The following is a 23,264-nucleotide window of genomic DNA, read 5'->3' on the forward strand; positions in this document are numbered from 1 at the left end:
TTTTCAAATAATAGTTGTGACTGTGCGTGTGTGTTTTTCTCGAGGGCATGTTTATGAGGACTGGAGGGGATATGTGTGTGCGCGCGTCCTGATGGTTTGACACGATGTTTTGCAGACGGAAAATGCTGAGGTTCATAAATATTAATACTGATTTTTGGAGGAACAGTCGGCGCTGTTATGGATCATCTGATTTTAGGGGAAGCAGGTTCTGCTGCTGTTGCTGCTGCTACTGGGGCTGCTGAGGCTGCGAGGAGGAGGAGGAGGAGGTTGGTGGAGGTTTAATTTCACTTTTGGATTTGCAGATGCGGAGAGGTGGCTCCATGGACACAGACCTGCTCTGTGTGATTCTGCGCCCCAGGTGGTGTGTGGGGGGGTGCAGGTCCGCTGGAGTCGGGCCTCCTTTTCAAACAAAATTCTCGCGTGCATGTGTGTGCGTGTGTATGTTTACGGAGGCCGTCGCCACCAGGTCCGAAGGAGGGGAGCGGGTCCTTCTCCTTGCCCGCTGGCGGTGCCTCTCTCCAGGCAGCCTCTGGCGTAAATAGGCAGGAACCCGCAGTCCACCCTCAGCCTGCGCCCCGCGCCCGGGCCGGGAGAGGCGCCTCCCGCCGCGGCCAGAGGAAACTTGATGGGGCGCCCGGCGGCGGTCCCGGGGCTCGCCCGCCCGCCGGGCTCGGGGAAGAGTCGCGGGCGTCGGGTGCCAGCGGCCGGGGCCGGCGGGCGGGCTTGGAGCGGGGCTGCGCGCGGGGCCTGGCCGGCGCGCCCGGCTTCCTGGGGGCTGGGCCGCTGCCGCCACCGCCCGGGAGGCACGCCGCGTCCTCCTTCCCGCCGGCCAGCGCCCGGCCTGGCCCTGGGGCTTTGTCACTGCACTTGTCCCGGCGCGCGGGGGGCTCGGGCGGCGCGTCCCGGGAGGGCGCCGCGCCCAGGGGTCAGCGGCCCGGCCGCGGCCTAGCGCCGGGCGCCTCCGGGTCCCCGCGGGCGCCCCCGGGCCGTACTCGCGCGCTGGGCCTGACCCGCCTTGGCTACGGAGCGGGCGAGGTGGGGGCGGGGAGCCTCCGGGGACCGAGCGGCGCCCTGCTGGCAGGCCCGGGGCCGGCGTCCCCTGGGGGTCCCGGGGCGCCGGCGGCGGCGGGGTGGGGACGGGAGTGCCCGCCCCGCGCCCTCCGACCCCGCTCGGGGCGCCGAGTGGCATTCGCCCGCCGGCCGAACGTGGTTGGTGCAAAGCCGCGGCAGCCACTTCCTTTCCGCCTCGCGGGCCGGGCTCGCCCACCGAGCGATGCCAGTCGTGGCCGATCGTGGCGCCCGCCCGCTCGGGGCGCTACGGCCTGGAAGCCGGCCCCGAGAGGGCTCGGGCTGCCTTTCCAAGTTCAGAGGGTTTCAGGATGCAGCTCATCCCCCTCCTGGGACGCGCCGGCATCTCTGTTTGGGCCCCAGGTGTGGCTGCGTGGGCCGCCCTCACCCCCTTACCCCTTTAGAGGGGGAGAAGCGGAAAGGAGGCTGGCAGCCCGAGCCGGGCGCAGAAACAGCCTTCCGGGCACCAGGCGAGGCGCTGAGGTCAGTCGGTGTAGGCAGGACCGCTGGTCATCGCTGTGAATGTGACCCCTGGCACTAGCAGTCGAGGTTGCCACATGCGAGCGGCGTGGCTTTCAGTCGTTTTTGCCCCCAGAGTATAGTGTTTGGAACTTGGGGACATTTTACCTGCTCCCTCCCTCTTCAGCCTCCTCCCTGCAGTGTGGGCAACGGGTAGTGCGCCCTGTCCTTGGTTAAGAAAACGCAGAAGCTTCCTCCTTGAGGAAAAGTGCTGGCATTTGCCTTCTTCCACCGGCCTCCCAGTTGCTGTGACTCGGTCTGCTTTTGATGAATGGCGAGGGAGGGTGAAGGATAGTTACATTTCCTGTTGTGGATTTTCAGGAATCACCAAGGTTGCTGTCAAGCCTGCATTCATTTATTAGTTTCAGACCGACTGCAGATAACATTGGGATTTAGCAGCCTGCGCTTTTTGGTGCTTAGGGGCAGGTGCAGAGAGGGGCCTGGTGACAGACCGAATGGGAAAGGTGGATGGTCTTGATGTTAGGCAGATGCACGCTCCTTGCCACGACTTGGAGGGGGACCCCTGTTTAACTTCATTGCACACAGATTCAGGATTTTCTAGTTTTCTCACCCGCCCCCCCCCATCAGGGTGAAATCCTGGAAAAACTTGTGTTTTCTAAGGAAAGTTCAGCAGATGGAATATTTAGGACTTAACCTGGTAATTTTAAGGGGTGACCTTGAAAAATCTATTGATCGATGGGGCAGAGTCCAGAATTTCACTGTAATTAGTGAATGATTATAATTTATAACTTAGCCTGTTGTGTAAGAAGTTAGATTTTGGCCTCTTGGATCCGGGTTCTTGTCTGTTATGATTCGTAACTGATTCTTAGTATTAAACATTTACATACTTTATTCTCAATGAGTCGGTTTTTTTTTTCTTTTGACCTTCAAAAGTTAGAGATAACTCTGCATATTTCAGACTTACTTACCTGTAAAAATGTCATCCTAATCAAAAGTAAGCATTTGTGGTTAAATTGGAAGCCAATTATGGCAAACAAAAGTCCTGACAGCTCAGTGAACCATGACCCAACTTTTCTCTTCCTCGACTTTCCCACTTTGTTAGGCAAATATTCAGTATACCAAAGCTAGTTAAACGCGTTTAAACCTAGTAGAGGAAAATTTGAAGCTTTGGATGTTTGACATGCATCGATTTTCTCTTGTTTCCAAGGACACTGTACTTTTATTCTTAGTATTATGGCATATAAGCTTCCTTGTTTTTAGAGCATTTTTACACAGTTTCCTTTTGATAGAGAACAGACCACTGAACTCTAAATGGGGTATCTGGGACATGGTTCTATTATGTTCTTTATACCAAAAAAGGCTTAAAGCAGATAAGGGAGTTTATTCATTTAATAACTATTCCTAGAACATTCACTATGCCCCAGACACAGTGCTACGTTCTGTCGGTTCAACTGGGAACAGGAAGACAGTTTCTTTACCCTCTGGGGAGATTGCATTCTAGTTGGTGAGCTGACAATACCCAGCTAAGAAATAAAGACAGTAATTACCTTTAGGGGTGAGTGCTATGGAAGGTGATAATAATACTTAACTGTATATCTGATAGGGTTGCTTTTGGGAACAAATGAGATACTGTTATGAAAGAAGGTTGCATAAGTTATAGCACTCTACAAATGTGTAAGGCATTCACTTTTAGAATTTTATCAGATTATTCTTAACTTGAAAAGCCAGGGAATCATGACTGTGGATTAAGCACTGACTTTCTCTTATAGAATTTTCAGCAAGAAGGGATTTTACTTGTTCTGAGAGAAAATAATAATGGTAAGAAATTAAACACAGCATAACTATTTTATGTAAAGCATTAAAGTATTTAACAGTGACATAAGATATTGTCAGTGAGTTTTTTTTCTGTCAGAAGAGAAGATAGATGGTGTCCATGGAGACCAAATGATATGGAAATAAAAATGATTGGACCAATGTATTTTCCGTCTTCATATCAAGAAAAAACCCTCCCAAGCTCACTTTGCTGTAGTCTGAATTTTCTTCATCATTGCTGAAGACTCTTCAATTCATTATCTGTTATTAATTGTATGCCCTTAACTGATTTTAGTTTTTGCTGTAACATCTTTAAAGGGACTCAGTGAACTTGCATTTATTGAATGCTTACTATGTACCTAACACTATATATGTGAAAATGATATGTGACAGCATATGTGAGAATAAATATAATAGATAGTATATATTTACAAGAGATATAAAATACATAAAGTGATATATAAAAATAACATAAATTGCTGTGAAATAGTTATTGTTAACAATAAAATCAGTTCTTCTTTTGGTCTGTATGGGACCCCTTCTCACACAGGGGTAGGAAGTTAGGGCTTTCTGTCCCTGTTGGCCCCATTCGTGCCCTACTTTTGGCCTGAGTCTGATCAGTATTTGGTTGTAATGTCTGCCCAAGGCAGGGTCAAGCAGTGGCCCTCACGGTGGAGGGGTGCTGGTGGGCTTGGGAGTGACGAGATTTGATTAAATGTTGATTTTTTTTCAGCAAAGAATGGTAAGTTATCTATAGGGTCCAGATTTAAACCTGAAGTCAGTATTTTATATAAAATACCAAGAGAAATACACAGGCAGGAAGTCACGTCCACAGGCACCTGAGGCTGGGCTCTGACCCGTCCAGAGGACGCACAGTCACCAGCGTTTTGCCTTGAGAGAGCCTTTTAAAATGATTTCCCCTCTCCCCAGCTCCATCTTTTGACAGATGGTCTCTGAAACAGATTGTGTGTAGTTAGGAAGACTTCATATGCCCATTTTTATTACTTAGAAACACTTTAGACTTGCAGTCAGAACTCCTGGTTGACTTGAGAGAGCCAGCATCAGCAAATCTAGTTGATCTAATTCCAGCCCAAAGTAGAGAAACTTGACGTTGTAGGCAACCTGGGCAGCCGTTTCTTAGATAAGCTGTTAGACCTATTGGGCCTTCTGAGGTCCTAAAACTAGTTACCACCTTCCCACTCCCATCAGTAACTTTGAGTTCTACTGGGGATCCAGGGACCCCATGATATGAACCATTGCAGTAACTCAGGCGATTATTTTGTTCAATGAACGCAAACACTGAGTCCTTATTTCATTTATTTATTAAATATTTGTTGACAGACAGCTATGTACAAGGCTCTGGGTAGTGGGAGGTGCATGAACTCAAGAGTCCAGAGGCCCAGAGTTGACTCAGCTCTTTCATTAACTCTCCAGTCACTTCTCCTTTCTGGACCTTAGTTTTCACATCTATAAAATGGGGCTGCATGGTTCTGTCATCTTCGAGGGACGGGACTTATGTGTGTATCGGAATCATGGAGAGGAGGGGGCTTTTAGAAACCACACAGAACCTTCAGACTTGAGACCGTCTGCAGCCCCCTCTTCTCTTTGTCTCTCCCCCGACCCCATAGTAAGCCTCTCACGTTCACCAGTGTATCCTGGATCCCTGTCACTCAGGTATGTGGGCCAGAGCAAAGGCAGAGAACCACTGAGTCAGGGATCTCTTCCCAGGGCCAAACCTTTTCATTGTTTCATTGAGGCCAGGCTATGCAGGAAAACAAGCAGATGGAACTTGTTCTCCACCTTTTAGACAGTGCTTTGAATAGGGAATCTGTGGTCCCTCCCTGTTGGCTCTGCCCATGTTGACCTTGCTTGTCATACAAAAATGGGATTCGCGGTACAGTTGTGATACTTTGAATTTTCCATTCTGAACAAGCACGAAGGACTTTGTTTCACGAGTGTGTCACTCTCTAGGAAGGCCACAGAGTCATGGGTTTGTTTTTTGTTTGTTTCTGTTTTGGCTTATAGTCCCCTTTATCAATTTAGTATTCAGCTTCGATAAGCAAGAAAGAACAAGAGGCAAAGCAAAAAATGTCTCCGTATGTCCCGTGCCCTGTGTGCATGCCTTGAAGCCCCATGTTTATGAGAAACAGAAGGCTGTGCTTTTCTTTCTGGTGATGGATTCTAAGCATTTTTATATCAAGGGCAAGACCAATTTAGTTCAACAAAATATCTTACTTCGGGGTTTTGTGTGATAAAAGCCTATCCAGGTTTTTTTTTTCACGTCTTTATTGGAGTATAATTGCTTTAAAATGCTGTGTTAGTTTCTGCTGTACAACAAAGTGAATCAGCTATATGTATACATATATCCCCCTATCCCCTCCCTCTTGAGACTCCCTCCCACCCTCCCTATCCCACCCTCTAGGTGGTCACAAAGCACCGAGCTGATCTCCCTGTGCTATGTGGCTGCTTCCCACTAGCCATCTATTTTACATTTGGTAGTGTATATACGTCCATGCCACTCTCTCACTTCGTCCCACCTTCCCCTTCCTCCCCTGTGTCCTCAAGTCCGTTCTCTACGTCTGCGTCTTTATTCCTGCCCTGCCACTAGGTTAATCGGTACAATTTTTTTAGATTCCATATATATGTGTTAGCATATGGTATTGGTTTTTCTCTTTCTGACTTACTTCCCTCTGTATGACAGACTCTAGATCCATCCACCTCACTACAGATAACTCAATTTTGTTTCTCTTCATGGCTGAGTAATATTCCATTGTATATATGTGCCACATCTCCTTTATCCATTCATCTGTCGATGGACATTTAGGTTGCTGCCGTGTCCTGGCTATTGTAAATAGAGCTGCAATGAACATTGTGGTACATGACTCTTTTTGAATGATGGTTTTCTCAGGGTATATGCCCAGTAGTGGGATTGCTGGGTCGTATGATAGCTCTAATTTTAGTGTTTTAAGGAACCTTCATACTGTTCTCCATAGTGGCTGTATCAATTTACATTCCCACCAACAGTGCAGGAGGGTTCCCTTTTCTCCACACCCTCTCCAGCATTTATTGTTTGTAGATTTTTTGATGATGGCCATTCTGACTAGTGTGAGGTGATACCTCATTGTAGTTTTGATTTGCACTTCTCTAATGATTAGTGATGTTGAGCATCTTTTCATGTGTTTGTTGGCAATCTGTATGTCTTTGGAGAAATGTCTATTTAGGTCTTCTGCCCATTTGATTAAACATTTTTGAGAGTTAACTACTTGCTCTGTCATTTTCATAAATAATTTCTTTTCCAGCGTCCTTAGCAATCTGTTGCTATCTGTGTAAGAGCATTTGATACTCACACACCTAATGTGATCAAAGAAAAGATGAGCTTCCTATTTAATTTGTTCTTTTTGAGCTTATGGATGTCAGGTTTTTGTAGGAACCAAAGAAATACCTTCTAGATAGAAGACACTGTCCTGGCCCCGTAAGCTTAGAATCCAACTGATTTTCCCATCTCATGAGGTTGACATTTTGAGTGAGAAGAAAGTGCATACAAATAACTTTGTTTCAAGTAATATCTATCGTGTTATTTTTGAAGAGAGCTTTTCCTGTTCTCCTTACCCTACAATTATTGAAGATGATGAGAAAAGTTACAGTGGTGGACCAGAGTGTCCTGGCACGTGGTTAAGATGTTAGTGGGTGTATGGGGTGGTGGAATGTGAGTGGGGAGGGTGTTGGAAGGTGACAGTTAGGAGAATGAGGTGATGAAAAAAGAGACTAAGGTGGAGAGTAGAATAATGCCTCCTGAATTCTTGAATGGGGGACAGGAGGGAGTCAGGCAGGTAGACCCTGTGTCTGCCACAAATGTCATTGAAGGCGTCTTGAGGTAGAGGGGATAGATTGCTAGTTAGTGACTGCAGGACAAGTTGAAATGAAATGCCGGAGGACCCTCCATTTCTGACTTTGAAGTTTGGCCTTTTTATCTGGGGGGGGGGTGCACTTAATGTCTTAAAAATGTTGAACTCTCTGCTCCCGTAATTCCACTTCTAGGAACCTACATATGTGAGGTAACGAGAGGTGGAGTGAAGATTTATGTACAAGGATGTTTAACTGGTAGCTTCTGTAATAGTGAAAACTCGGAAACGCCCTAAACACCCAACAGGAGGAGCGCGTTTAAATGAGTTATGGCACGGTCCACACACTGAGTATAGATAGCCGATGAAATTCATGTTTTTGTATTTAATAATGATGGGAAGATGTTTGTGGAAAAGCTGAGTGGAGAAGAAGAGGATATTCAATTGTGACCCTAATTTTATTTTTAAAACGTGTGTGTGTATCTGTATACACATCATTAAGAAAAAACTGGGAGGAAGCATTTTCGATGGTGTGATTATGGATGTTTGGCTCTTTCTTCCCCCTTGAAACACTTGTATTTTCCAAATTTAATACAACAACACAGTTACTTTTATAACCAGAAAAATATTCTCAAGACAGCTCTGCAGTGTGCCCTCTGACCTCACGTCTGGTAAACGTAGGCGGAGGACAAATAAGTTGGATGTTGCTTAGGAGGATGTTGCGTGTGAACTTGGCCCTTCCTGGGCCCCTTGTGCCTTGATGTGCAGAGCCAGGCTCTAGAATCAGGGCCTTCCCAGCCAGTGCTGAGAGATGCCCTTGTCCCCATTCACCTGTTACTCCTTGGAGACAATGAGATCGATGGCTCCGTGGTGAGGTTGGGACACACTGTTTTCTGAAGAGCTGTGGAGGGTCTGAGATGTTACCCCACTTCACAGATATGTCTTCTATGTATGTGAATACTGCAGAGGCCCCAGACATGGGGGTTGGAGGAAAGAGTTCTTTATGGAGCTCTACAACCACATCAGTGGCCAGAGAGATGTTGCAGTGTTGGCCCCCCATACCTAGTCCCTGAAGTGATAAGTGATGCCATGAAAGCTGATGGAATGTGGGTGTGGTACGGTCAGAGCAACCATCCCCCTCCTCTGCCAAAGGAGGGGGCACGGGGGAGGGGGGAGAGAGAGAGAGAGAGAGAGAGCGCGAGAGAGCGAGCACACAAGCAAGCAAGCGCCTTTGCTCCTTTGAGCCAGTGAGGAAAGGATCCAGGGTTTCCATCCTAACCTTTTGGAAGGCCTGGGCTAAGGTCTGGGCTTCTTTCCTTTTGAAATGTACATGCTTAGAGACATAGGTCTTCCTGGGACCCTGCAAACTTAACCCAGGGACCTAGTCAAGGCTGTAACCATTTGACCCTCTTGCGGAGATAAGAGAAGTTTGATTATCCTTCTGGATCAGAGCAATTAATTTAGACAAATGGCTACAGATCCAATTCTCATGGTAGGTGAAGAGTAAAATGTTTCTAGGGGAAGTGAATGCAAACATTCACTATCTTGCATTCACTATCTTTATGTTGTGTTCATTCCTGTGTCTCAGGTGGCTCAGCTGTTTTACAGGAGCACTGAGGAATCCAGGGAAGTTTTATTTTCCCCACACAGCAACCTTTACAAGTCCCCACGGGAGAATGACTTCGTGTGACTCAATCAGAGTGTGACTTCTGAGTTTCCGTAACTGAAGAAGCTTCCAAATCCTGAATTTGTGTCTGAAAAAAAATTTAGAATAGTTTTGATCCCTTTATAGATCCGGGAGACGTTTTTTGCGTTTGTTATGAAACTAGGGCTGGGCGTAACCGTAAGGACTTCAGAGGCAGAATGCCGAAGCGCAGCGGAGAAAAATGAGTATTGATTAGGACCTCACTGTCCAATACAAGCAGAATGTGAGCCACAGGTGTAATTTTTAATTTTCTAGTAGCCACGTTAGAAAAGTAAAAACGAGTAGGTGAGGTTAATTTTAATACCATTTTATTTAGCCCAGTGTGTCCAAAATATTATCATTTCAACATAAAAGGGATGTAAAAGTATTAATGAGATTATTTACGTTCTTTTTTTTATACTGAATCTGCCAAATCCAATGTATCTTTTACACCTTCAACACATCTCAATTCAGTCTGGTCACATTTCACGTGTGCAGTAGTCATGTGGCTGGTGGCTACCATATTGGATGGTGCAGGGTTAGGAAATGAAGCAAGGTGTGAAGACAGATGCAGGGAAACATTGTAATACAAGGCTAAACCTAAAAAACCCAGAGGAAAGCAGAGGTGGGTCGTTTGGTTATAACTGCATCTCGCTGTGCCTCCCCCAACAAACCTTACCTGATCTCATCAGCTTAAAATAATAAGATGCTCTGGATCTCTTCAGAAGCAACACACTGTGTGTGCCATTCGTTTGGCGATTAGTCACAAACATCTTGAATCTTTTCCACCCTTTGAACTGTTGTGAAAAAGGTCGATTCCTTGGATTTTCCCGTTTGCAACACCTCCACGGGCAGGTTATCTGAGAGCTGGGATTGTGTCGTATTTCCTTGCATTCTCCACTAGTGCTTGATACACAGTAAGCACTAGATAAATATTTGTTGATTTGATTTTCAGCCCTAAAGCAAAGGTTAGCTTCAAAGGCTGAATTCCAGCTTGGGGCCTATGGCCTAGATCTCCTTTGTGTTAGAAACCTAATGGTATATGTATTGAGCACGTAAACATTGGGATTTGTCACTTTGCAATAGGATTTGTCACTTTGTATTAGGCGTTCAACATCTAGAAGGTGAAAAAATTGTTCGGTTTTCTCCTTTTTACCGAGGGCTTAACAAAAGTCTTACCAGTCTATTCCTTTGACATTTATGTCCCAATGCTGATAGTAATACCTTCCTGTACATGTAAATAAGCTGTATTTGCTGATAAACCCAAGGTATACATTTGGGAGCTGCTACTTTCTTGGTGGGTTAGTTATTAACAATAACTTCGTTATTAACAAACACTCAGCTCGTAACTTATGTGCAGGGAAGTTCTTTTGAAATCAAGCACCGATATCTTACAGTTGCCTTCATTTGTTCCCTTTGACTGTAATTGTTGGGGAGAAGCAACAGACTTATCCACAGAGCCCAGGCAATTTATTTTTACCGAAGCCTACCTAAGAACTGCTTAGGTAGCTTTTCTCTGTGAGATTAAATACGACCTTCACTGAATCATGTTAGCAGGGCCAGCAGCTAGAAAAATAAAGACTAAACCAAACCTTCAGCAAAGAAATTCCCAGCTGCTCAGCAGGTCAGAGCTTTTGTGATTGCTTTCTTCCAATGAAAACACTGTAGATTAGTTTTAAGTGAATTCTAGTAGGTTTGGGGATTTGCAACTGACAGAAGAACAGGAAAGTGTAATCTCACTTTAAAATCGTAATCCTGAAGGTAAACCTTTATTGACTCTTTGTGGGGATGTTGGGATTTTGTTTGTATGGGAAAACTTAACTCATGTGCACTGTTGAGCTGACCTGGAAAGTCCTCAGGGATGAGGGACAGAGAAGTGAGACAAGAAGCTGGTGCCCCCAGAGGATGCCCTGGGCACGTGGGGTGCTCTAGGTGCTCCGAGCACCGACCCAGATGGTCCCCTTTCTTCTATCCGTTACAAAAGCGAAGTCCAAAGGCCCCAGGAGGGAATGTGGATGAACTGCTATTTCCACTTTTGGGTGTGGCTCTGCTGGTGATTCAGGAAGTCGGGGTGAGTTTAAAATATTATAGGAGAGGATTTATTTATTTGCCTCTCTTACAGGTGCTTTGAATGCATCAAGACTTTTTTTTTTTTTTTGCTTTTTTTTTTTTCAAAGTCAGGGGGCAGTTTGGGCTGCAGTCTGGGCCCTGAAAGGAAACAGTGGACAGCTCTGATCATTCATCCAGTCGTCGCTTACTTAACAGGTGTGTACTCATCTCCATGTGGAGGGAGTAGGTCTAAAAAGGTGGCGAAGTCCTCAGCTTGGAATTGAGTGAGCTCGGTAGATGACCTGTGCTCCCTGCAGTGAGGGGCCTTCGTCTGGGCGGCTGAGACCTCAGTTCCAGCAGTGATTTTTGGTGTCTGAGCATCCGTTTTAGAGGCCTTCTTCCACCCATCAGTGGGCCACAGGGGGTTGTCTCAGATTGTAGGGGAGGTGACAGTGCTAACATGGCACGTTCTTGGGCCAACTGTGTACATTTTATTTTCTAAAGGACAGAGTCTTCGTAAATCATATAATAGGCATAAAACAGCATCTTGTTTTGTTGTTCTGGCTGTTTCTCTACCGTTTCCCCCCCCCTCAGTTTGGCACGCCGAATTCAGCTGGCTGCCTGTTGTCTGGTGTCTTTTGTCACGAAGTGGCTGAGTCTCTATAGTTATCTCCACTTTCTGCTTCCCTTTCCCTGAGGGGAGATGGTAACTGGCAGTACTGCTGATAACAGACGGCTCTGAAGCCCTCCCTGGAGGTTTGTGCTGGGAGAACCTCTCCCTTCACATACCATCCGGGAGAGGCTTTTCCCTCACACGGCTTGAGATGGCATCGCCATGAAGGGGAAATTGGCCCTTATTTAATTTTGAAAATCTGTCCTCTCTCTCCCTCTGTCTCCCTCTCTCTCTGTGTGTGTCTGGAGGGGAGGGGTCAGTAAGTTACCTTCAAGTTACCTGGAAGGAAAGAGTGATTTGTCCACGGTAGGACTCAAAGAAACAGTGACAGCAAGTAGTGAATTCATAAATGCGTGTTTGTCATTCTTTTTTTTATTATTATGGTAAAAGTTACCTAACAGAAAATTTGCTTTTATAATCATCTTTAAGTATCAAGTCCAGTGGCAACAAATTCATTTACAGTGTTTGCAGCTGTCACCACTACCCTTCTCTAGAACTTTTTTCATCATCTCAAACAGAAACTCTGTACCCATTAAACAAGAGCCCCACCTCCGAGGCTTCCCTGGTGGCGCAGTGGTTGAGAGTCTGCCTGCCGATGCGGGGGACGCGGGTTCGTGCCTCGGTCCGGGAGGATCCCACATGCCGCGGAGCGGCTGGGCTCATGAGCCATGGCCGCTGAGCCTGCGCGTCCGGAGCCTGTGCTCCGCGGCGGGAGAGGCCACAACAGTGAGAGGCCCGCGTACCGCAAAAAAAAAAGAACCCCACCTCTCTCTGCCTGGGAAGCACCGTTCTACTCTCTGTCTCTGTGAACTTGACTCCTCTAGGTGCTTCATGTAAGTGGCATCAGACAATATTTGCCCTTTTGTGTCTGGCTCATTGCACTTAGCAGAATGTTTTCCAGGTTCATCCATGTGGGAGTATGTGTCAGAATGTCCTTCCTTTTAAGACTGATTCATATTCCTACATTTTGTTTCTCCATTCATCTGTTGATGGGCACTTGGCTTGTCATTACCACTGGCTATTGTGAACCTTGCCGGTTTGAACACTGCTGGAAAAGTATCTGTTTTGAGTCCCTGCTTTCAGTTCTTTCAATCCAGTGGATCATACGGCAATTCTAGGTTTAACCTTCTGAGAAACCATTTTCCACAGAGGCTGCACCATTTTACATTCCCATCAATAATGCACAAAGGTTTCAATTTCTCCATATCCTTGCCAAAAATTCTTTAATTTTTTTTTTTTTTTTTTTGGATAATAGCCATCCTAATTGGTGTGTGGTGGTCTCTCATTGTGGTTTTGATTTGCATTTCCCTAATGGCTAGTGATGTTGAGCATCTTTCCATGTGCTTCTTGGCCATTTGTATATCTCTTTGGAGAAATGTTTATTCCAGTTCTTTGTGCATTTTTTTAACAACTTTATTGGAGTATAATTGCTTTACATTGTTATGTTAGTTGCTGCTGTATAACAAAGTGAATCAGCTATACATATATCCTCATATCCCCTCCCTCTTGCGTCTCCCTCTCACCCTCCCTGTACCCATTTTTGAATTGGTTATTTGTTTTTTTGTTGTCGTTGAGTTGTAGGATTGAGTCATTCTTTTTGTGGGTTCCAAAGTGACATACAAGTATGGTCTGAAAACTCAAAAGATTCTCCATCATTACTGTATGTGGTGCATGTGGCACAAAACCATTTTTCAAATTTTGAGATGTTACAGAGCTGATCAAGCACCTACTGAGGAATTAAATTAGACTGAATTAAGTACGTCAGAGTGGAGTGGAAGATGGGGAATCAGCTAAAGGGACTTAACCTTCTCAGAGAGTACTAGAATTGGAAGTTTTCCTAGAGATTATAGTCTGTTCCTTCATTTTTACAGCTGGAGAAATCAAGCAACCTGCCCAGGGTCAGGTGGCTGGATTAAGTACTTAGTACATTTTGTGGAACTCTGTAGTAAAGAGTTAATTTTTTTTTTCTGTTGTATTTTTGAATCCTAAAATTTCTGGTGAGGGGAAAAACATAGCAGTGCTTGAATATGGTAGTGAATTAATCGTAGCAGCCTCTCATATGGTACCTTCAATACTTGGGGCTCATCAAAAAGCCCTAGTATTGCGGTATTTCGGGATAAAAGTGAGTAAAAGCAGCGTCCCGATAACATTTGGGGGCTTGAGAATTTAAACATGATACATTCAGTAATGGTTCAATACTACTACTTGAGTGGATGAAAAAAAATATTGCTGTAATAACAGATCTCTTAGGAAAAATGAATAAAAGCATTTGTGTATTTACTGTGAATAATCAACAGAATGAGAAGCCATTTATTTGTCCTTAAAAGAGCTATAGTAGATGAAAAAATGCAGTGAAATATCAACTTTACAGTAGCAAATTAATTGTTGGTTTACTTTTATGCTCTGCTCAAAATTTTCACTTCACTCAATTCTTTTGAGAAGTTGGTCTTTATTGCATAAGGCAGCCTGACAAGCTAACGTACAGATTATAACTAGGAGTCAGTTGTAAATAATTGGGAAGCAGATAGATAACTGCAAAAATTTGTATTAAATTTGTATTCCCTTCAGGCTTGGGGCCAAAGCTTTTATTTTATTTTTTAAAATAAATTTATTTATTTTTGGCTGCGTTGGGTCTTCGTTGCTGCGCATGGGCTTTCTCTAGTTGCAGAGAGCTGGGGCTACTCTTTGTTGCGGTGCGTGGGCTTCTCATTGCGGTGGCTTCTCTTGTTGCGGAGCACGGGCTCTAGGCACTTGGGCTTCAGTAGCTGTGGTGCAAGGGCTTAGTTGTTCCGTGGCAAGTGGGATCTTCCTGGACCAGGGATCGAACCCGTGTCCCCTGCATTGGTAGGCGGATTCCTAACCACTGCGCCACCAGGGAAGTCCCCCAAGGCTTTTAAAAAGTCTGTAAAATTAGCCTCAAGTAATATGAAAAGAAATGTGATGATGAAGTTAAGTTGAAGACTCCCTTCTGCAAACAAGTATTTTAAAATACAACTCTCAGAAGAGTTAATTCCTTCAAACAGATGTTTCTGGACTGCTGGTGTGACGCCCGGTGCGTGGAGATGCAAACTAGACAATTTCATCTTCTCACAGAGCTTATCATTTACTTAGAGAGACAGGCAGGGACATCTATAGGGACAAAAAGAATGAAATATGTGCTTAATAGAGGCACAGCAGCAGAAGGCTATGGGAGGGAAGAGGAAGGAGCTCTATCTTTGGCCAGGGATGCGCTTCACCACGAACTCCCACCTGTAGTAGGAGGAGGGCAGGGTCATCTGGTGGCTCATGGGTGCTCAGGGCATCTTTGGTCGAAAGAGCAGTAAGAGCGAAACCATGAAGGGTTGGAGATTCCTTATGCTCTTGGAGGATGGAGAGTTCTCTGGTCTGATGGGAACAGGCAGGTCAAGGGAGTGTCAGGGACCGTTCCTGGTGGCCACGAAAAGTTCCTTCAGTGCATGTGTTCCTGTGTTTTCTAGCAAGGAAAGGCTTTATTCTGAGCATAGAGCAAGCTTTTGGGAGGAAGGGTTATTGAGGATTTGGAACATCTACCTCCCTTACATTTTAGAAGTTGATACGTAATGACTCCTAGCAGCTGGATGTGGCAGAGCTGTGAGCCTGCCACACTTAAGAGGAGCTACGAGAAGGTATAAGACTGACGCATGCATTTCATTCATAGACACATGGGCATTGCAGGAAGGACCAGACTGTGCTTTTGATAATAACCATACCTGTCTTTGAGATGCTTTCATACGTTTGTAAGAGGAAGTGATACACAGGTACAAAAATATTTTTTGTACCCTCTTTTGTTTGTTTTGATTTAGTTTATAAAGAGAGGGAAGTTATTATGAATAGGTTTACGATTCTTAAGTGAGGAAGATATAGAGACGGCTGCCGTTAATACAGATGGGAAACCCAAGTTAGAGGACCAAGACGACGGCAAGGTGCCCCCAAACAACAGCTTCGCACAGCGGAAATGTTTAGGACAAGGCATCCCTGTGGCTCTGAGAGTGACTGGATCTGCTGTCATCTCAGCAGTGAGACTGCCAGTTGCGGTAGGACATGCGGTGTGCTTGGCCATGTTGTCCGAGAGACACTGTGGAAGACCCTGGAAGGGCTGGCTTATGGAACCTTAGAGTCGAGCCTCAACTACAGGGGCTTAGGAAGCCTGGAGGGAGCCGGGAGTATTGGTGCACCAGGTGGGGCTTCTTCCCATATGCATCCCCCCAGCATGACAGGTGACAGTGGCCCCACCATCCGGTATGAAAGCCATAACATGGTTGATGGCTGCATTGATGGCATCTGTTGGGTATTTGCTGGGCTCTTCACTTAGGTTTGAAGATCTTATTCAAAGGCCCAAGATACTTCTGTGTTATATTTCAATATATCATATGCTCTGCATTTATTATCAACGACTGCCTTGTTGACCTGATTGTAAATTTTGGAGTGCCGTTATGTGAGGGCTCAGCAAAATGACTTGCATCTACCCGGTACTCAAGAAATGTTGGATGAATTAAATCGTAATGATTGACCTAGTTCTGCATCTGTAATTTCCTCTCCAGACAGACTCCTTGGTAGGACCTTAGAGCTAATGGGGCTCACGTGCTGGGTTTTCTAGTGAGAAAGGAGGACAAGACAGCAGGTGGGAGGCACCTTAGCCACGTGTGCATGTGCCCTGGGGTGTACCAGGGTGTTTCCCCTCATCAGTCGGCAGGGACCCTTGTTGAGGTGCAAGGACAAATGTCTCTCTGTTAACTAGCCAGCCTTAGTGAGCCTTCCATTTGTTTCTCTACCATATCCGTCCAGTTTTCCTGGGGCACAGCTTTTCCGTATTGCTAATGGTTCAAACCTGCTATCACACTTCCTCCCTCTTGCCTTTGTTGTTATTCTTCCTTTTGTTTGGAATGTTTTTCCTTCCTTTCCTCCTGAGAATCCCTTACCTTTCCAGGCCCACTTCAGACGCCCCCTCTTCTTTGAAGCCTTCCAGTGTTCTCTCTTCCGGGCTTTGACATAATATAGTAAAACTCCCCCGAAATGCCTTCCCCAAAAACTCACCTATATAAAATGCAGGGTCCTTTGATTGGGAGGTTAATGAAATGATTGGGGTGAGTCCCATGCAGAGAATGAACCAAGAAACAGTTGTGTTGAAAGCCTGAGTTCAAGAATCGGGCTGTATTGTAGCATCAGCCACATCCTGGATAGTTTTATCATCTGTGATTTGCTTCTCTCGTATCACCTTCAGAACATGGTGCCTAGTTTTCCAGCTGGTTGTGTAGGTTCCAGCCTCCATCCTTACCACGTAAACTTTTTGAGGACAGAAATCACGTCCCCATCATCTTTGTACCCACCACAGAGCTTTTCACAGGACTCAGCTCCATAAGGTTTTTTGAATGAAATGCTAAATAAATGTAATTCAAAAGTTGTTAACATACTTAACTCGACTCACCTGGAAAATGTCATAAAAATAGTGAAATTATTCTTCTTTGGGTCACATGCTTTTTTGCAGTCATTTTCCCCCTGCGTGTTTATTACTTGTTCATATTAAGTTTTATCCATCACAACATATAGTTCATGTCATCTGCCTTTTCCTCCCCATTCCCTGTCCCCAGAGGGTTCTCCAGGAGGGATTATCCACTTTCTTATCAATAAATAATTACTACATATCATTATGTGCAAGGAGCTTTACCTGATGTTTTGGGAGTTCTGAAGACGAGTAAGATGTGATTCCTGCTCACAAGGACTTTAGCCAGAGCTCGGCCTATTTTCAAGTACATGAAGCTGTGAGCTCTGGTTGAGTTTTAGAAGGTGGAGGCATTGGTGGGATAAGACGTTAGAAAGGTGGGACGGGGCTGAGTTATGGTGGCTGACAGTCCAGGTTTTATTCGTACTGTGGAGCCCCTGAAGGGTTTTGAGTCAGGTGATAAGATGTTTGGGAAGATTGATCTGCAGGGTGGAGATGACACTAATATTCCAGAACATGGACCCTGGGCACCGTCCTGCTCCTTGTGAGAGATTCGGGCTGGGTCCACTCTGCTATCAGGTGAGGCACTGGCTCTACTCTTCGGAATTTCTTTGGGAAAGTCTTAGCGGAGACCAAAGCAGTCATCCTATACTCTTCCTTTTACTAGAGGCTGCCTTTTGTTGTTGTTGTTGTTGTTTGCGGTACGCAGGCCTCTCACTGCTGTGGCCTCTCCCGCTGCGGAGCACAGGCTCCGGACGCGCAGGCTCAGCGGCCATGGCTCACGGGCCCAGCTGCTCCGCGGCATGTGGGATCTTCCCGGACCGGGGCACGAACCCGTGTCCCCTGCATCTGCAGGCGGACCCTCAACCACTGTGCCACCAGGGAAACCCTAGAAGCTGCCTTTTTATCTATTTCTTCCTCACAGTAGCTCTGCCAAGTTGCTATTAAGGTCTCTGTGTGTAGATGAAGAAACTAAGATTCGGAGAGGTTACAGGTTGTGAGTGGTGAGGTTCCAGTCAGGTGTGCTTGACACCAAACCTGAGCTCTCTGCAAGCACCTTCTGCTTCTGCAAGGAGCGGGAAGGAAACCAGTGTGGTCCTGGGAGGTGTTGGCAGAGAGGGAGAAATGCTAACAATACAGTGGATGCCAAATCCAATTTTCAGGTACCGTTGGGAACTTGGTTAGTGGCAGTAAGTATCTTTTAAAAATATTTGAAGACGTTTATGCAGCTTGTAGAGGAGAGATGTGTTCTTGATTCAGAGGTCTTATTGTATTTAGGGTGGCTAGCAATGCTGGCTCTCATTTCCAGGTGGAATTCATTGGTAATCAGGATGCCTTATTGTAGGAATAGAATCATTAGTGTATACGGTTATAGTTTGTATGTTGGATCTCAACCTGATTTGAACAAAAAGAGCTGAATTGAATGGCTCTATAATATTATATAATAATAAGTAGTAGAATAGGAAGAAAAAGAAGAAGAGGGAGAAGGAGAACAAAAGGAGGAGAAAAAGAAGAAGCAACAGTAGAAACCTTACCGAGAGTTTACTGGCTGAGGGGACAACTCAAAGGAAATCCCCAGAGGAAACATGGCAGCAAGAAGGAAGTTGTCGGGGACCCTGTGGATGTGGCGTGAGGGAGGGAGTCATTTATTCTTATCCAGGGGAAGAGATAGACATTGCCCTTCAGTGCCAACCCTTTTCAGAGCAAATTATTTTCAGGCAACCATCTTAGGGGAAGCATTGGTTTTCAACATCATCGGCCAGTAATGGATTTGAAATCAGATGGTAGCAAATAATTTTGCCATTTTATGCAAATAGGTTTTCTTAGAAGTTTCCAGTATGCTGGCCTTTCTAAGAATCCCTGATATATGACTTTTCAAACTTAAGTAATGAAAGCATTGCCATCTCCTTTTTCCTCACATCCCCTTGTCTTTTCTGTGTTCCCTGTGAGACAAAATATACCCATCGTATATATATCTTAGAGTTTCATAATTTAGTTGTATCTGGAACGTAATTTATCTGTGTGACTTCACACAGCTTTCTCATCTTTTTTTTTTACAAGAAAGAATATTACATTTGTATATGTAACATACATATAGATTTAGATCATTGTAGTGTTTTTTTTGTTTGTTTATTTATTTATTTTTATTTTTTATTTTTTTTTTTGCGGGGGATATAAACAGCTCAGAGAATTTAGGTCCTGCCCATTTCCTGCCATGTTCCTCCTTCCCAAGCTACTTTGTGTGTTTCAGTGATCCACTCTGTGGTCCATAGTTTTCTCACATGCACCATCTTATTTAACTTTTCCTGTACTTTCCCCATGTACTTGAGGACCAAGATGTCTTTTCTGGGCTTTTGTATTGCTGGCTTAGCTGGATGGCTCCAGGGACACCCATCTATTCATGGAAGGAGGGACAGTCTGAAATGAAGTCCCCACTTAACTGCCAAAAGGAGAAGTCGTGCCTTTCACTTTGCTTTACAGCAAAGGCAGTGCTCAGAGGACATGCTGATTAAGGGAAAACTAGGGTCGCTTCTTTTCCCATTTTCCATATGGAAAGAAGGTTTGAACATGCAGTATGAGCCTGAGTCCATATGCTTTGAAATCTGTCCATGATTCTTGCTTTGCTGAATTGCAGAATCTGATGCCATCTAGGTACTTGGGTCTGGGGCCAAACACACCCAGTGGTCCCACCATGATTTCAAATTTATGACATATTTTTTAAAAGTCAGTCTACGCTTTTAGGTCCTCACTGCCTTCCATGAGTTCTTCTAGAAAATACTCTTTTAGAAGGTGATGGATTTAAAAAAATGCTCTTAGAGTTTCATAATTCAGTTGTATCTGGAAAGTAATTTATCTGTGTGACTTCACACAGCTTTCTCATCTTATTTTGTTTATAAGAAAGAATATTACGTTTGTATATGTAACATACATATAGATTTAGATCATTGTAGTGTTTTTTTGTTTATTTATTTATTTTATTTTTTTTGCGATACGCAGGCCTCTCGCCGTTGTGGCCTCTCCCGTTGCGGAGCACAGGCTCCGAACGCGCAGGCTTAGCGGCCATGGCTCACGGGCCCAGCCGCTCCGCGGCATGTGGGATCTTCCCGGACCGGGGCACGAACCCGCGTCTCTTGCATCGGCAGGCGGAATCTCAACCGCTGCGCCACCGGGGAAGCCCTGTTTATTTTTTTAGAAAACATGTTTCACACGTGGTTAAATCGTCTAGGAAACATTTGACCCACGGCTGGGTCAAAAGGTATCCTTTAAAATTTTTGATACCCATGGCCAAGCTACTGTCTGGAAAATTTGTACCTATTTGTACTCCAGCCCGTAGTACATATGAGACGTAAAGCACTATTCTAGATGTGTTACAGGGTTCCTTATCTAATCCTTGCAAAGCCCTTTGGGAACAGATAGGGTTGATAACCTGCCTAAGGTCACACAGCTAATAAGTGATAGAGCTGGGATTTAGAACCAGGCTGGAGTTCACACTGTTGCCTTTTCTGCTCTGTTACTGCCATGGCAGGCCTTGTGAGGAAATTAACCAAGGGGTGCTGTGATGAGACTCTTTCTTCCTTCTGTGAGTCCTTGGGTGTGGATAGAAGCTCTTCTTTAACCCTTATAGTGGATGCATCAGATAAGAGAGGTGCAGAATGATTTTCCTGAGGCAAAAACTTTGGTCTTCACATTCTTTCAGAAACTGTACACAGACAGTGTTCTCAGAGAGAGATCTTTTGAAATCCAGCCCCTTTCCTCAGCTCTTCCTTGCCCCCTTGTTCTGCTGGCTGCAGGCTTAGACAGTCAGGAGACTGTTAAAATCTTACCCTGATTACCCTTTTTCCTGCCTCCTTCTCCGTCACGGAGGTGTTGGTAGGACCCACCATGGATGCCTGTTGGGAGGCTCAAGTGGTTGCCAGCATCCCCCGGGGGGCGTGTCGAATAGAGGTGGGAAGTTTTGCTCGGGGACTTCAGCTTTTAAACCCTTGCTTCTCTTTGCTGCTGGATCTGGTGAGACGGATCACGCACGCATGCGCGCACACACACACACACACACACACACACACACACACACACACACACACACACACACACACACACACACACTATTTTCACCAGTGCAGCCCTGGAGTCATACAAGGTCAAAAGACTTCCTCTTTTAGGAAAAGCCCCAGACAGCTCACTGTCTTCTTGTTCCATCCTTGTTTGTGGGTGATTTGTATTCTTAGTTGCTCCGCCCTCAGAACAGAGACCCAGCAAAACAGAAAGTGTAGGGAAAAGCCACCACGACTCGGCTCTGCGTTTTCTTTCTGGATCTGTAGGCCCGCAGGACTTAAACGTTCATGTTCCTGAAATGTTCCTGACGTGAGGAAGCAACTGTCAGAACTAGCATGGTGTCCACACACCGGTTTTCTAGTGTGTATGTTTGAGAACCCAAAGGTCACGTGTAGAGGAATCCTGTCCACTCAAGGTTGAAGCCTGTCTTGGATGCTGGGGTCTCATGATAAAGGAGCTCAGCGATGGAGAATCAGCTTTGGCAGGGGTTAAGCCACAGCTTCCTCCTCTGACAATGGAAATAATAAAAATAGTACCTACCTCATAGGGTTGTTGTGAGGGTTAAAGGAGATAATATAGAAAGAGCGTAGAGTTTAATACCAGGTACATACCATAGTCGTTGCCATCATCATGCCACCACCATCTTTACCTGCTGAGGAATCAGGAGAGCATTTTTTTGGAGGCAAGTTCGACTTTTTCAATGCATATATTTATAAGCAATGCAATTCAGTGCATGTAAATTAATCTCCGGTGTGAGTGCCTTGGCCCTTTTGGTAGGAGGTCTCTGGGGCTCCTTCACCTTGACCATCGTTAGCCTTGCTATGTTTTCTTTCTTCACACTGCCTGGAGGAAGTGTGTGTGCAAGGATCTCTGAATTGAATCTCTACCCAAGTCCTGCAGAACTGAAACAGTTCAATGTACGTTAGACATCTCACGTGGCAATGATATACCTGTGCTTTCATTCAAAATTATTTTAATTGTAAGAGTTAAACTTTCCAGACAATTCCTTGAGTGAATTTACATTTGTGCTACTTGGAGTATTTAGTCTTCTTGTTTCACATGATGGTTTCCACAGAGCAGTAGGGCTTATAAGAAGTGGGAGGGTGGTGCATGTACCCGTCTCAACAGATGACGCAGTTCTCACGCTGCATAAACTATAGTGAACAGCAACAAATAAAAGTGATTTAACTTGATACCCGTGAAAGTATTCTTTGTAATACATCTAATTTTTGAAATCAAATATTTAAAATGTAGGAAGAGGAATGATGTCATTACCAATGTTATTGTAAGGGAAGCTTAGGGAGGATATTTTAAAGAAATTTTCAATCTTATTTAAAGCTTTCTTATATTATAAATGTCTTTTTTTTTATTAGATTGGTAAAGAAAAATGTATATATATTGCTAGGTAGAACTACTGTAAAGGCAGTAATAATTTTTAAATGGCTACCTCAGATGTCAAATTAAAAAAAATATTCAGCAAAAGTACTTCCTCACTTTTTAATATTGCAAAAGCAGTTTGCATCAAAGTTTTCCATTTCAGGACTAAAAATGTGCCGTTATTCACTAACTCAAGCACAGTGCATGCCAGATTAATTTATAATGTAAGTACAATTTAAGGAAGAAGATGCTGATTTTCTTGTATAACATGGGAACAATAATATATTCCAAGGATAGAAATAACTTGAAATTAATTACAGATCCCAAATCCCTTCTTTGCGATCCAAACAGCTCTGAAAACTGAAAGTTTTTATCATGACTCACTTGTCAGTAGAGTCTGCCTCGAATTGGCATGAAGCTATTTATAGCTTTTACTAATCCCAATCAGTGTGAATGCTCACGTTTTACTGCAGAAATATTACTGTATTAGATTAAGGGGTTCTGCTCTGGAGGTTGCTGGGGATGTTATGTTCTATATGGTATAGCCACCATATTATCTCTCGAAAATCCCCAGGCTGCTGAATTCTGAGACATATCTGGTCCAAGGATTTTGAATAAAAGCAGTTATCTCCCATGACTTGAACATCCCCTCATCCTGGTTTTTCCAGGGACAGTTTCTCTTTACATCTGTTTAGAGGAAAGGTATAATTATTAATAAGGCCCCATTCACGCTCAAAAGTGTTCCAGTTTGGACGATAGATGATTGGT

The 23,264-nt window shown here is 44.7% G+C and overlaps 1 protein-coding gene across 2 annotated transcripts in view; it reads left to right on the forward strand.

Annotated features, from left to right (window-relative positions):
* The window catches only part of IRF2 (interferon regulatory factor 2), an 84,633-nt gene that overhangs the window by 205 nt on the left and 61,164 nt on the right, over positions 1–23,264 (forward strand). The window contains exon 2 of one of the 2 annotated variants that reach the window (XM_033409278.2): positions 116–266. The exons of the other annotated variant lie outside the window; for it this stretch is intronic. The gene's annotated coding sequence lies outside the window, so the exon portion shown is untranslated. The remainder of the gene's footprint in view (positions 1–115; positions 267–23,264) is intronic. 2 annotated transcript variants of the gene reach the window in all.

The sequence above is a fragment of the Orcinus orca genome, chromosome 21 (genome assembly GCF_937001465.1).
Source record: "Orcinus orca chromosome 21, mOrcOrc1.1, whole genome shotgun sequence".
NCBI classification, from domain to species: Eukaryota; Metazoa; Chordata; class Mammalia; order Artiodactyla; family Delphinidae; genus Orcinus; species Orcinus orca.